This window comes from Sorex fumeus, unplaced genomic scaffold (assembly GCF_029834395.1).
Source record: "Sorex fumeus unplaced genomic scaffold, SorFum_2.1 ptg000047l, whole genome shotgun sequence".
In the NCBI taxonomy this organism is placed as follows: Eukaryota; Metazoa; Chordata; class Mammalia; order Eulipotyphla; family Soricidae; genus Sorex; species Sorex fumeus.
In genome coordinates, this window is record NW_026606104.1 from 37,189,246 (window position 1) to 37,203,956 (window position 14,711).

General features: G+C 48.5%; 1 non-coding gene and 1 pseudogene across 1 annotated transcript; both read right to left on the bottom strand.

Moving 5' to 3' along the window:
• Positions 1 to 1,337: 1,337 nt before the first annotated feature.
• Positions 1,338 to 1,447, bottom strand: LOC130032175 (U6 spliceosomal RNA). Its single transcript, XR_008793739.1, has one exon. It is a non-coding gene; the product is annotated as a U6 spliceosomal RNA (small nuclear RNA).
• Positions 1,448 to 12,291: 10,844 nt separating this feature from the next.
• On the bottom strand, positions 12,292 to 13,830 carry LOC130031566 (elongation factor 1-beta-like; annotated as a pseudogene).
• Positions 13,831 to 14,711: the final 881 nt, after the last annotated feature.

Genomic DNA, 14,711 nt, shown 5'->3' on the forward strand with positions numbered 1-14,711 from the left:
TGAGATAGGTCCAAGTTGCTGTGCAGGTGACACTGTCTCTCTCGTAGGAAGAGGATGAACTGGCAGATGTGTGCGCAGGTGAAAGAGCCACATGGGAGCTTTGGTATGATAGGCCCCACAGGTAAAACACAGGGCAGATGCTTGGGACCTGGGAGAAAAACCCTGCTGTCAACTATAGCTCAGAAAATTGCTCTCCTTTTGAAAATAGCAGCTGGTTTACAGATGGGCCTTGGTTAGCATGAACTCTCGACCTTGGTTACCAAGGTACAAGAGCCAGGTTGCTTCTGATGAGTTAGCTGACCCACCGAGTTAGAAAGTAGGGTGTGCACAGCAGCACCTCCACCCAGAAATGGAAATGGTCTATGTGAAATGATCCATGCTCCTGGCCAGTGTAGGGGATTGGTGTCCAAGGCTCAGAGAGTCATGTGCAAGAGGTACTGATGCTTTGGCCCAGATGCTGCCCATAATATCTGCTACTTAACCTGTAGCAAGGGTTTCATAGGCCAATTCCACATGTCCGACAGAATGAGGAAGAAGAAGAGCCCATGCTCCTCCCCCTGGGCGTGCTCCTGAAAATGAGCTTACGGTGCGTGCTGTGTCCACATGCAGCCACACACAAGACCAGCGCTGGACACCTCTGCATGGCTGTTTTGGGCCCATGCTCCTGGCATCTGTTCTCCTCATGAAAACTGGGCTGTCCCCTTCTGATTGGTCAGTCAGAAACACTCACCCTTGAGGTTGGAGTAATAGTACAGCGGATAAGGCGTTTGCCTTGCGGCCGACTCGGGTTCAATCCCCGGCATCCCATATGGTCCCCCAAGCACCGCCAGGAGTAATTCCTGAGTGCAGAGCTAGGAGTAACCCCTGAGCAATGCTGGGTGTGACCCAAAAATAAAAGAAAAAAAAAAAGAAAGAAACACTCACCCTTGAGCCCTCAGAAATCGAACCACCTTCTAAAAACCTCCCAGGTTGTGACCAAATCTCATTTCTCACAGAATCCAGAAAGACTACAACTGATCAGAAAGCATCACTGAGCAGAGGTTCTTAACAATTCAGGGCCTTTGACGCCCCTCTCTCTCCTTATTAGAAAAGGACACGGGCTCCAAAGACATCTCTCCCTTCCTCTTGGCAGAGTTCTCAAACCTTCATGAAGGTCTTTTCCCTGCTGACTGTTCTGCCTTTCTGGTCTCAGTTCCCCATGAGTCCTCATCTCAAAAAACTCCCCTCCTTCATTCTTGACCTCTGCTCTCCTAGCTACCTTGGCTCATGCAGTGGTTTTTCCTCCAGGATGTCTAGCCTGTCATTCTACCATTGAATTAAAATTTTTCTTATATGGAACAATTATCATCAGCATCTTCATTATTGCATGTCATCCTTGCGCAGGGGCCATGCTAATCTTCTCTGTATCGTTCCAATTTTAGTATATGTGCTGCTGGAGTGATAGCACAGCAGTAGGGCGTTTGCCTTGCACGCAGCCAACATGGCCGACCCGAGTTCGATTCCTCCGCCCCTCTCGGAGAGCCCGGCAAGCTACCTAGAGTATCTCGCCCGCACGGCAGAGCCTGGCAAGCTACCCATGATGTATTCGATATGCCAGACACAGTAACAACAAAGTCTCCAATGGAGATGTTACTGGGCCTGCTTGAGCAAATCGACGAACAACGGGAGGGCCTTTACCTTTACCTTATCTTCATTATTAACATTACCCCTTGCTGATGGTCTCCTGGTGCCAGGGACTTTCATAGAAGTCATCTCATTGAATCGCCCAACCACCCCAGAGGAGGACATCATTCGCTCACTAAATCGGTGAATGCATTGAGCTTGACCAGGTCATGCTGGCCCTATAACTGGAGAAAGACAGGTTGGGTATTGGAACCTGAGTCTGTGCAAAGCAATGGCTTGACCTCAGTGGAGGTAGGGCCTATGTATGTCTCCTCCTCTCAGCAATGCCCACCTGCTTGTCACAGAAGGGGTGCTCGGTAAACAACAACAGAGTCCTTCATCAGTTGGTGTTACTTCGATGCCTCTCTTAAATCACCTTAGGCTTTCTTAAATTACCATTCTCAGAGGTAGGGGCACTGCTCTGCCTATTTGGCTGTATCTTCCCAGGACCCACAGCCTGGAGTTGGCCTCAGGAACTGAATACAGAGATGCTGGCTAAGGAACACCCCGAGATACTTGCAGGCTCAGTGAAACTCAGTGAAACTGATGGCTAATGGACCCTAAGATGCTTGCAGGCTCAGTGAAAACTGAAGTTCAGGCAAGTGCCCAGAGACCCTTGTAGAGCTTTTGGTGTCCCCTGAAGCACCAACACACACAGCTGGGCTCCTGGCCAGTGTGGGGGATTGATGTCCTAGAGCACCCTCAGGTCGGCTACACATTCAGAGGGGTTCCCATCCCACCAACCTGAATTTGGGGTGACTAGAAATCATGGGAAGTAGACCCCTGGGTTCCAGCTCTGACCCTGTACTTGCATGGGGTATGCTTATGCCTTTTACTTCCTAGCCTCAGTTTCTCTTTTTCACAAACACAGGGTTGGGAGGTAATTGGGACTGTAGTAAGAACCTCATCCATGGATTATGAAATCAGCTTAGAGGGCTGCAGTGAGTGTTCATGCACATGGGTGTGTGTCTGCTTGTGTGGCCATGCGTGGTAGGTGTGTGTGCCTGCATGCGTGTTTATGGCACATCCCGAGGGTAAAGGGCAGTTCAGCTAATTGTGCTTTTATTGCGCTTATCTCTGGGTGGTTGACTGGATCTGGGTGGAGGTTTAATTACATCCTGTGGGTTACCAGCACAAAGATCTAAGGCACTAACTGTTCACACAACCTCTCAGAGCCCACCTCGTGTCTGAGGGATTTCTATTTCCTAACTTTCATGATACAAAACCCCAAAGACTTTCCCGAGGCTCTGGGTTACAGGACCCTCTCTTTCACTCTGCACTTCAAACCCTTTCCTCCCAGTTCAGAACAGAGCTCTGCCTATGGATGTTTAAGCCTGTGACTGCATCAGACTCTAAGACACTCAATAACTACCCCACAGGAGCTGCGCATAAACATCGGGTTGGGTTCCTTGCTGAGAAACAGAGATCGAAGCCACTGAGTTACAATCACAGGAAGCTTTAGGGCTTTGGATTCAAATGGGGTGTTTTTGTGTATTTCCTCACCATGTGACTATAGGCCTATGATCTCATCTCTCTAAGCCTCAGTTTCTTCAGCTGTGAAAGGGCTAATGATACCTTCCTCTCTGTCATTGGGATTATTTGATGACATGATGCACATAAATTACCCACTGCAATGCGGGGCATACAAGTCAGCTCTCAATAAATAACACCTGTCATGGAAAAGGACCATCAGCCCAAGCCCCAGAGTTCTGACCTCAAATTCAGGCCCAAGAGCTGAGGCCACTGCCCAGGGTAGAAGTGGCCTCATGTCTCATCTCCCTGGATGCACTGTGTCACACTTACTACATTGGATGAGGCCATCAGTGACTCTGCAGATGCAGTGAGCCCAGTGGGGAGGGTCAGAGGCAGCAGTACTACACGTGGCAGTTCCTATGTGCGTCCCAAAGGGGTTCTGGGCCAGGAGCCAAGACACGATGCTCACCTGTGCCCAAAGTTCTGTCCACAACAATTCCACCCGTACTAAATCTTTCCCATCTGCACAAGTCCAGCTCAGATGACACCTCTAGAGGACATCTGTCCCCGCTTTCCAGCAGAGGGCACCCATCTTCAGCTCCTTGCCTTTGTCCTCTTTCATTAGATGTGTTTTTTTTTTTTTTTTAAGTAAACAGATTTTATTTGGAGATTTTTTTGGAGAGAAGGAGGTTGAGATAAGTGGGAGAGTGGAGAGTAAGAGAGTCAGAGTAACATGATCAAGAAAGAAGGAGGGCTTCTCCAAGAACGGAGAGAGCTCTCATTAGGTGTTAATCTTGGTTCAATGTGCATTGAAGTTGCGTCCACCTAAGTCAGACCTGGGAAGGCCCACTGAGAAGGCCCAGTGAGACAGGCTCACTGCTCACCCATTCTTGAGTCTGGAAGGTGGGGGATCCCTCCACACTAGCTTTGCCCATGCAGGAGAACAGCCTTGTGTCTAGGGCATCCCCAGAGTGCCCCCCTCTCCCTGTCCTGAAGAGTCACTCAACCCAGCCTCTAGAGCAGGAGTTTTTTTTGGGGGGTGCTCCTCAGAGACCCCAGCATAACATCGGGATGCACACTCTCCACTGTGCTAGAAAGGGTTAAGGATTTCATTCCTGGACATGGATTTGCTCTGCTGCAGGTGGGACCTTGTTATCCTAGACACCAGGTGAGAGTCTAAGGGTGGCTTCAGAAGGACCTACCGCATAACAACGTGTAAATCCAAGTCTAGAGATGAGATACAAATTCAGTCCCAGCACCCAGCACCCAGCACCCAGCACCCAGCACCACCTGCAAAAAGCTCTAAACTACTTACCACCCCCACATAACCTCTTAGCCTGTTGGGAATGACACCCCAGTACTGAGGCCACAGCAACAACAAATGCAACAGCAACAAAAACTACAAATCCTCAAGCTGAAAGGAACTTTGGGGCTGGAGCTCTTGCCCTGCATGCTGGAGCCTGGGCCTCCATTTCGTGCCCTCCCTGGTTTCCGGTTTCCCAGCACTGCCAGGAGTGAGCCCTGATCACTCAGCAGGAGTATCTCTGGAGCACTGCAGGATGCAATCCTCCCTCCCCACAACACCCCCCCCCCCCGGAAAATGCTCATAATGACCAGGCTTGTGGCCAATGAGGAGCTGCAGAGATCTCAGAGATAAATTAAGTGTCCTAGGTCCACTCACACAGTCGAGGGCAGAGCAGGCAGCAACTGCAGAAACGACCTGTGCTCTTGTCTGTGATTTGCACATTTCTGAGCGTAGGAAGATGGTCCCGGGGTCAGGTGCATTGTTCCATTCCAAAACTAATCTATTACAAAAGATAGATTCTGGGAACTGGCAGAATCACCCAGACATCACCGTCTGCAACCCCTAATGCGTGCACTCGATCACGGTCTCTTTGTAGAAGCCGTGTTGGAAACCTTTCCTACTTTGGTGACACAACATTTTCTTATAACCCATTACTCGCCTCTCTGCTACTTTAGAAACAGGGCTCAGCACTCCTGGGAATATATCCCAGAGAGGCAAAAATGTATAGTCGAAGTGACATCTGCACTTGTTTGTTCATTGCAGCACTCTTTACAATAGCCAGAAACTGGAAGAAACCTGAATGCCCAAGAACAGATGACTGGTTAAAGAAACTTTGGCACATCTACACAATGGAGTACTATGTAGCTGTTAGAAAAGATGAAGTCATGAAATTTACATACAAGTGGTACAATATGGAAAGTATCATGCTAAGCGAAATGAGTCAGAAAGAGAGGGATAGACATAGAAAGATTGCATTCATCTGGGGGATATAAAGTAACAAAGTATGAGATTAATACCCAAGAATAGCTGAGATCAGCACCAGGAGGATTACTCCATAACTTAGAGGCCAGCCGGGTATCCTAGAGGAAAGGGCAGTTCAGATAGAGAAGGGAGCACCAAATAAAGGATGTTTGGAGGATCCTCCCAGGAGGAGATGCATGTCGAAAGTAGACTATGGACTGAACATGTTTGCCACTCAATGCCTCTTTTGCAGACCACAACACCCAAAAGGAGAGAGAGAACACAGGGGATTGCCCTGCCACAGAGACAGGGGGGATGGGGGGATGGGGGTGGGAGGGATATTATCCATGGTGGTGGAAAATGGGCACTGGTGGAGGGATGGGTATCCGATCATTGTATAATTGAAACCAAAGCACAAAAAATTGTAAATCTACAACTTTAAAAAAAATAAAATAAAATAAAGGGAGAAAAAAAAAAGAAACAGGGGTCAGTTTCAGCACTTAAGTGTTGATGAAGATCTCTTAATGCTGGCAGGCTCTTTTTAGACAAGGCTGCCCTTGGGCCTGTCCTCAAGCACCTGCAGTTCAGAGCGTACCCCCTGCCCCATTCTGATCAGAATCCCCACCTCTGATTTCCCCTGGCTGCCGTCCACAGGATCCTGCTGAGTCAGCTTGGCCACACTCTCTCTGGCTTCCTTATCCCTGGTGTTAGCTCTTAAGAATTTTTCATGAACTGTTGCTCTCCACTCCTACCCCCATCCCTGCTCCTTGTCCTCCTGATTTAGAAGGGAGCCCAGTTCTGTTAAAGGCCTTTCTCCTCCTCTGCTGTATCATTCTTGATTAACATTCTACTTTTCTGGGCAGAGATAGCAAAGCAGGCAAGGGGCTTGCTTACCTTGCTATGTGATTGATTCTGACTTGAATCACTAACACCACATATGGTCCCCAAAGCACCACCAGGGGTCACTCCAGAGCATAGAACCAGAAATAGCCCTGAGCACCTAAGGGTGTGATCCCCACTTTCGTGCCTCTACCCCCCCCCCCCCAAAAGTTGTTGTTTCTGCTCTAACTCCCGTCAGGTTCTGCCAGGACCCTTTTCTGGAAGATTTCCCACCAGCTAATTCCTTTGAACCACTTTTTAGTCCCCCCATTTCTATTCGAGTTAGGAGCTGGGTGCAAAGCAAGATGAATTTTTCTAGGAAGAAAAGTTCACCCCCAAATCACCATCCCTTGAATTCCAAAACGATAGATTCTGGGAACTGGCAAACAACTCAAGTATCAAATCTAACAATCCCCGATGACAAAATCTGCAGACTATTTGGTTACCATATCTAAAACTCCATGAGTCAACAATTCTAAACACTTGATTTAATAAAGCTGGAATGCAGCATAATCGGTTTCCTATAAATCAATGTGAGCCACCTCTGAGACGCTGTGATTACCCTGGTTTCAAATAAACTCATCCGGCATAAACCGTGACACTATGATTATCTTCTCAAAGGATCTCTACCTGGGGACGGTTGTGCTATCACATTGAATATCCAAAGTTCAAACCTGTTCCGTCTTGCAGACTTCCCCTCTCTGTCGAACACTCCAGATCTCTTCAGTCTGTTTCTCCCAGTGTTTTTAAATCCAGAATCCAATATGAGCTCACCACAACGCTTTTATCAGAGTAGAGAAGGAGAGACAGCAAGAAAAAGCATCTAGTTTTGACCTTGAACTATTTTGTTTGTTTTTTTGTTTTTCTTTTGATTTGGGGCTACACCTGAGAATGCTCAGGGGTAACTTCTGGCTCTGCACTCTGGAATTACTCCTGGCAGAGTCAGGGAACCATAGGGGATGCCAAAGATTGAACCTAGGTCAGCTATGAGCAAGGCAAGCGCCTTACCTGATGTACTGTTGCTCTGGCTCCTCTGTCCTAGAACTTGGCACCCAAGTGCATGGACCCAAATGGAGTCAGCTCCCAGACCCTCCGGCTCCAACAGCTTCCCAGTAGCAGTCTTGGAGCAGCTTGAGAGTGTTCTCAGGAGACAGGGACTGCTGAGCACTGGGACACCCTCACACAAGAGAACAAACCCCTCTGGAGATATTTGCTCTACCTGCCTCCACCATAGACCAACCCATGAAGGAGGGACCACAAATACCCCTTTCTGTGGGGGAAGAGACAGAGGTACAGAGACATCAATGAGAACCACATTTCCCCAGGAACCATGGCCTGAAGGCAAAGCCAAGGGGTCTGCACCCAGAGCCTACCTCCTTTGCCAAGGTGTATTTATCACCACACCCGCCCCTTCTTAGAGGGGTGCACAGGGCAGAGCTCAGAGCAGCGGTTGAGCAGGTGGGGATTGAGACCAGGAGGCCACACCCACAGGGATGTTTCAGGCCCCCAAGCCACCAGAAGGCAACTAAGGAGGTCACTCATGCCCATGGCCGGTTTCATGGCACCATGGAGCTCTGATGGGCAGCTGGGTGAGGACCAGTCCTGCAGGGAGGGCAGGAAGTCCTCAATAAACGCTGCTGGTGATGCTTCTGCTGCGCTGTGTATTCAGCTACAACCACAACAATCTCAGGAGCAGCTGTGGCGAGTTCCCTTGGCCCGACTCTACATGCCTGATGGGATACTAAGTGCTTTCCAGACATTTGTCATCACTCCACCCTCAAGTGAAGACAGCACCATATATCCCATTTTATAGGCCAAGAAACTAAGGCTCAGGAAGGTTCTGTGACTCATACCCAAGAACCCATGACTGGGTCTCAGACCACAGAGTTGGCAACTCTTGTTGATAAAACAGCATTCAAGGTTAGATTTTTTTAATTTTTGGAGTGGGGGGGGGTGGTCAGTGAGGGAGAGGGCCACAACTGGTGGTGCTCAGGGAATATTCATAGGTTAGTGTTCAGGGGTTGCTCCAGGGAACCATGCAGGACTGGGCATCAAACCTAGGGCCTCCTAGTGCAAAGCACGAGTTCAGCTTTTTGAGCCACCACTCCAGTCCTGAACCCTCACACTAAGACTCACTCCTTCAATACTTCCGGTGCACATTCTCCTTACAGTGTCAAGGTGGGTGTCCCAAGTTTCCCATTTAACCTGAGCTTTTCCACCTTTAGACTTTGAGGTATTGATGGGGATTGCAGGCCAGCATTGGGGAGGAAATATTTTTCTCTCCCCTTGGGTTCAGTGTCTGGGTGAGGAGTGAGCTATAAAATAAACTATCAAAAGACAGATTAATAGGAGAAAAGACTTTCACTATCTAGAAATACCGACATACAGGGGGACTCCCAGGAAAGTCCATTGAAAAAGTGGTTCAACTCAGAGGCGTAAGTGCCTTTTAGCAAAGGAAAGAAGATTGGGAACTTGAATTGTGGGAAAATGACTAGGAAATCCATGAGAGGACTGATGGAAGATAAGAGCTATTTTAGTAAGGTCTGTTAATGCCAACTCATCTGGGTGTTGACGCCTGTCTTTGATAAGAGTTGCTCCTTCCTCCCTAGGGTGAGGGTGGGGAATCTCCCCAAAGAACAATTTCTGTCTTTATCTGTCAGGCAGTTACAAAGACAGAGACCTCCCCGCAGCTTCCAATGCTCGGTTCCCTTAGCACTAAATAACCCTAGGTTCCAAGCAGCATACTTGGGGATAGCATGTTTGTATCTCCTTCTGGGTCACATGCACCTAAGTCACAGGGTCTCCTGCCTCCCATCCTTGACCACCCTCTTACCCTGCTCTGCTCTAGTCTCCGGGAGAAAATCTGAGGCTCCTTCCTTCACAACCTTCTCCCCGTGATGAGCTCAGTTGTTTGCCCTGGCGCGGGACTCTTAGAAGAGGGATGGGAAACCCAAGCTTACAGGTTCTGCATCTGCCCCTTCCTGTACCTTTCGTTCCTTTCCTCCTCCGAGTGATTCCCCCTGCGGACTTGCTCTCTGTGGCCTCCTGGGTGTTCTTAGTACCACTCCCATCCTGAGATCCTCCCGATCATGCAGCAGCTATTGATGGTGCAGGCTCACCGTTGTCTGTCTGAGCAGCTTGATTTACAGGAAATTGTTTGGTTGGTGCCTAAGATCAAGCCTAGGGCCTCAGACATAGAAGGCATGTGCTCTGCCACTGGGCCACATCCCTGCCCTACGGAGGGCTTATTAGGGATGGGGGTAGGGTAGGTTCCTAAGCAGTGCTCAGGGGGCTGGAGTGGGGATCTGGTGATACATGACCAAGAGGACTGGATGGTGCAGTTCCAGGACTCAGCCATACAATACAGCTCAGGCCCAGAGGTGCTGGGGCCTCCAGGAAAATGCCAGGTGGTGTCTAGGGGCGGGAGGCCAGGTGGGTCCAGAGATCAAATTCAGCTCCTAGCACATGCAAGATTATACTCCTGACTCCTGGCTTATCTCCCAGGCCTCTGAATTTATTTTGCCCAGCTGGGGTCCTGGAAAACAGCCGAGAGAGGAAGCCCCCACCACACCCTAGGAGAAGCATAAACCCCTCATCCAAGGTAGAGGGGGACCTTGATTTCTAAGAGTTCTGCAGTGGGGAGGGGGGCAGGAAATGACAAACACTCTTTGGTCCCAGCTGCACTTTCCTGACATTCTCATTTCCTGCTTGTGCTCACCAGAAAATAGATGAGAATTTGGTCAAAACTCCCTTTCCAGGGAACAAAAAATAACACAACAAGTATGTGTCCTCATCCCATTTTCTAGAGCCAATAGAGAGGTTCAGAAAGGTAAATTCACCAACCCGAGTTCAGCTGGGCAAGGGCACAGTTGAGGGAACCTGGGAGCTTTCCTATCAACCCTCCTACTTTAAAGGAAGGGACGTTTCCCCTGTGTAGACACTGGCCCCTCCCTTGATTAACTGGTGGAATGAGAGAAACAAGAGGCTGGAGGAATAAGGGGTGAGAGAAGCTTCAGAAAACATAAAGCAGGGCTGGGAGGGGGCTCAATGGGCTGTGTGCAGGCTGTTCCATCCCCAGCACCATGTGGTCCGCTGAGCACCTCTGACACTCAGCTCTGACCAGGGAGTGGCCTCTGAGCACTGTGGGATGGGGACCCCAGACCAAAAGCAGCAAGAAAGCTTCAGAGGGGAACTATGGAGGACAGGGGGGACAGAAGGATGGAGAGGCCATTGCTTCAGGGATGTTCTCTGAGAAGCCACTGGTCAGCTGGGCTTTGGGGCACAGAAGGGGCCCTAAATGCCTTCCATGGGATCCCAGACCAAGACTGGGCCAGACATCAATCACTGTCACTGTCCTCCCATTGTTCATCGATTTTTTCGAGCAGGCCCAGTAACGTCTCCATCGTGAGACTTTTTGTTACTGTGTTTGGCATATCGAATATGTCACGGGTAGCTTGCCAGGCTTTGCCGTGCAGGTGAGATACTCTCAGTAGCTTGCTGGGCTCTCCGAGAAGGGCAGAGGAATTGAACTCGGGCTGGCCATGTTGGCTGCATGCAAGGCAAACACCCTACCTGCTGTGCTATCGCTCTAGCCCCCAGACATCAGTAGTAGAGAGAAAGAAAGTGAAAGTTCCTTGACTTTCCCTTTCCGGTCTTTTCCCTTTTCCACAAATGTTTAAAATATCTTCTTTAACTGAAAAAATAAAATATAGTTGCTCCTAAGCCAGTGAGACCTAGGACCTGGCTGCATGGTCTGGGCTTCCTGGGTTCAGGTAGGTCTTCAGGCTGACTTTACGCATGGGTAAGGATGCCATGTTATAGTGACCTTGCGGAGAGGCTATGTGGAAGGAGCACAGGACTTAGGGAGAGGGATCCAGGTGGAAAAAACAGAAATGAAGCATCTATTATCAGTACCTTGAAGTATCTGCTATCAGCTGGGTGCCTACGTCCAAGGTGGAACCCTGGATCCTGGAACCCAATAACTGGATCCATCAGTGCATGGGAAGGAGTTTAGGGGTGGCTATTTGAGTGTTGTGATGATGGTTGGCATGATTGGGGCTCATTGACCTTTCCTCCAAGTTTCTGCCTTGCCACATCCCCGTTCCCTTCCCCTGGTCCCGGGGAGTGCCTCTTCTCCCTGAAAGGGTACTGAGACTGAGTCACCAATATCCTAGTGAAAAGTGTGGGAGGTAGAGTGAGACATGGCCCTGGAGCAGAGAGACACAGGTTCAAATCCCAGGCTGGCCACTTATCAGCAAGTGACTCATCTTCCAGTTTCAGTTTCTGTAGTTGGAAAGTGCAGGTGGAAATGCCACTATCTCAGAGGAATGGAGAGAGGCAGTAAGTGGGCATCATCGACAGACAATTGAGGTTCAAGGTCTGTTCTGCCCTGGCCCCAAAAGTGTACTTTTGCAGAACCTTGGCAGCAAGTTGGCACCACAGAGGAAAAATCAAAGTTCAAGGTTATATTCAAGGTCTACTGTGCCCTGGCCCCCACGGGTGTTCTATTGCAGTACCTGGTCCCACGGGATGCAGTGACTGTGTCCTTCTTTGTTCACCCTAGTCAGGGCTGGTTGAAAGAAGTGGTGGGAAAAGAGAGGCTCCCTCAGAACCCCTCTCCTTCCTGCCTGCCTCAGATCCAATATTAATTATAGTAAATTGACCCAGAGTGAGAACTCACAGGGCTGGTTGGTCCCCCTAACTTTGGGGGGGGGCTCCAAATCCTATATGATCTGAGGCCTCATCTGCCCATTATCATCTTGGAATTCAAAATTCCCATCTTGGGCAGGAGAGATAGTACAGGTGGGTAGAGCACTCACCTTGCACATGGCGGACCAAGGTTTGATCCCCTCCACTCTATATGGTCCACCAAGCCCAACAGGAATGATCCCTGAGTATAGAGACAAGAATATGCCCTGAGCATCATCTGGTGTGTTCTAAAATAAAACAAAAAACACAAAATTCCAAGTCAAGTGTGTGTGTGTGTCTGTGTGTGTGTGTGTGTGTGTGTTTCAAGCCTTTATTGGAGAGCAATGATCCACAATGGATTTAAATCTTATGGGAAGCACCACGTTCATGGACTGCACATAGTCCTCCAAAACCGTGATCTGCTCCTCCAATGTATCTGTTCCAGTTTATTGTCTTCAACCACGCACTGCATTTGAAGCCTTGTAATCCATTTCCCACTGGTATTAATTTTGTTGGACCCCAAACTAAGCCATCTGCTTGATGCTTCTGACGCACTCTCTAATTTTGCCATATCCTTATCATCATCGCAATGTTCCACATCTAATTTTGACTCTCTTGATTCATATCATGCAAGCCATTCTTATCTTTGCTTTTTTCTTCTTCACTCTTCTCCTCAGCAGATCCAAAGAAATCAATGTCATTTTTACCATCCCCAGCTCCACTTCCTGTGGTGTCTTCCACATTAGCTTTACCATAGTGTTCACTCCAGTCACACTGATCTTTTCCTTTCTGAAGTACTTAATATGGTTATCCCAATGGAGAGCATGATACAAGTCAGCAGTGGGTCAGCTGGATATTGTTTTAAATACCACCATATTTGCTTGTGAAGGTACACTCCCCTCCATGTAGTTTTTGTCCACCAAGTAATTGTTGAGTACCTGGAGGCTTGTGGGACTCTTCAGGTTTTTAATATCTGTGGCCTGTCTGTTGACAGAACCAGGTGGCTATAGAGGCAACACAAAATTCTGTCTTTATCAACATGAAATTACTCCCTCCCTCCTCCCTTCCTCCGTCCCTCCCTTCCTCCCTCCCTCTCTCTTTCCTCTCCCTTTATTTTTTCCTTCCTTCCTTCCTTCCTTCCTTCCTTCCTTCCTTCCTTCCTTCCTTCCTTCCTTCCTTCCTTCCTTCCTAAAACACCTCTGACTAACTGCTATGTGATCACGTATCTGAACTAGATCCTTAGCTCAGAACTGTGACACAAGGGACAACACTGCTCATGACCCCACTCTAAGCTTGCCTGTTCTAAGAATATAAACTGACCAGGGGAATTCCAATATCTTGCAGCCCCCACAATCTAGGCTGCCATTCCTGAGAGGGCAGTGTGCTGAGTGGGTTGGGGTGCTTATTTAAAGCAGACCCAGGAAGAGACAGCTGTGGCAAGGCACAACTGAGAGATGATATTGTGTCCTGGAGCTTGGAGTGGCTGCCCAGAGGACAGAGTCAACACAGTAAGTGTGACCAGCCAAGAACAGGAAAGAAACCTGGTGCTGATGTCATCATTAAGCCACTAAAGGACCATCTTCCTCCAAGATTTCTTGTCATGTGAGGGCACAAATGCCCTCATTGTTGGAGCTTCTTGATCACAGTTTTCAGCTGTATGCTTCTTGACCAGGAAGAATGGGATGGGGGAACAGAGTGGGGTGCGTCTGAAGGAGGATCTGGCACTGTCTTTTGTTGGCGATTCGCTCGGCAGGCTCTGTCCCCATTCTGAGCTTTGGGTTGCTCAACTCTCCCATGGGGATAAAAATTCTCATACCTGCCAATACTTACATTGTCACAAAGTCACATGGGAGCTCTGACATCACATATGGGATATCAGGCTGGATTGCATGTCCTGAATAAAAAGACATCATGCACCAGGCTTTATTGGCACTCTTAGTTCTGTAGAGGGGCAAGGCGGATTGAGTGAAAAGAAAGAGACGCAGTAAAAAGAAGAAAAACCAGGACTATTTTCCAGGTTTATCTCAGGAGTGACTCCAGATTTATTTACCATGTAACAACAGCAACAATGATAATGCAATTAATATTTAAAGAGGGATTAACATGAACCAGGCACTGGGCCAAGAGCTTAACACACAATAATCTTCATTAATGCACTGACCTTATCTTATTTTTATTTATATTTCACAGGTGAGGAAACATTCCTCATAAGAAATCAAATCTCATCAGTGTAGTTGGAATCTGAACCCAGTGCTCCTAGTCCTGAGTTCTTATTAGGCTGTTCTGCATGAGCCACCAAACTTCACAAAGAAGGGAAGCTCTTTGGGAGCTGTTTCACAGATGGGTGCCACAGACTGCAAGATGGTTTGTTACTGCAGGTGCCCAGCTCATTTGGCAGGAAGCGTGGCTAATCACATATGAATGACAGATTGTTGATCCTTAGAAAAAGTTATTTATCCAGTCACTCCTTTTTTTTTTTTTTTTTTTGCTTTTTTGGGTCACACCCAGCTATGCACAGGGCTTACTCCTGGCTCTGCACTCAGGAATTAATCTTGGCAGTGTTCGGGGGACCATATGGGATGCTGGGAATCGAACTTGGGTCGGCCGCGTGCAAGGCAAACGCCCTACCCGCTGTGCTATCACTCCAGCCCCGACCAGCCACTCTTTTATCCAGCCCCCTTCCATCTATTTATTCTACCCATTACCCATCCATCCATCTAACAATCCATTCATCCAACAATTC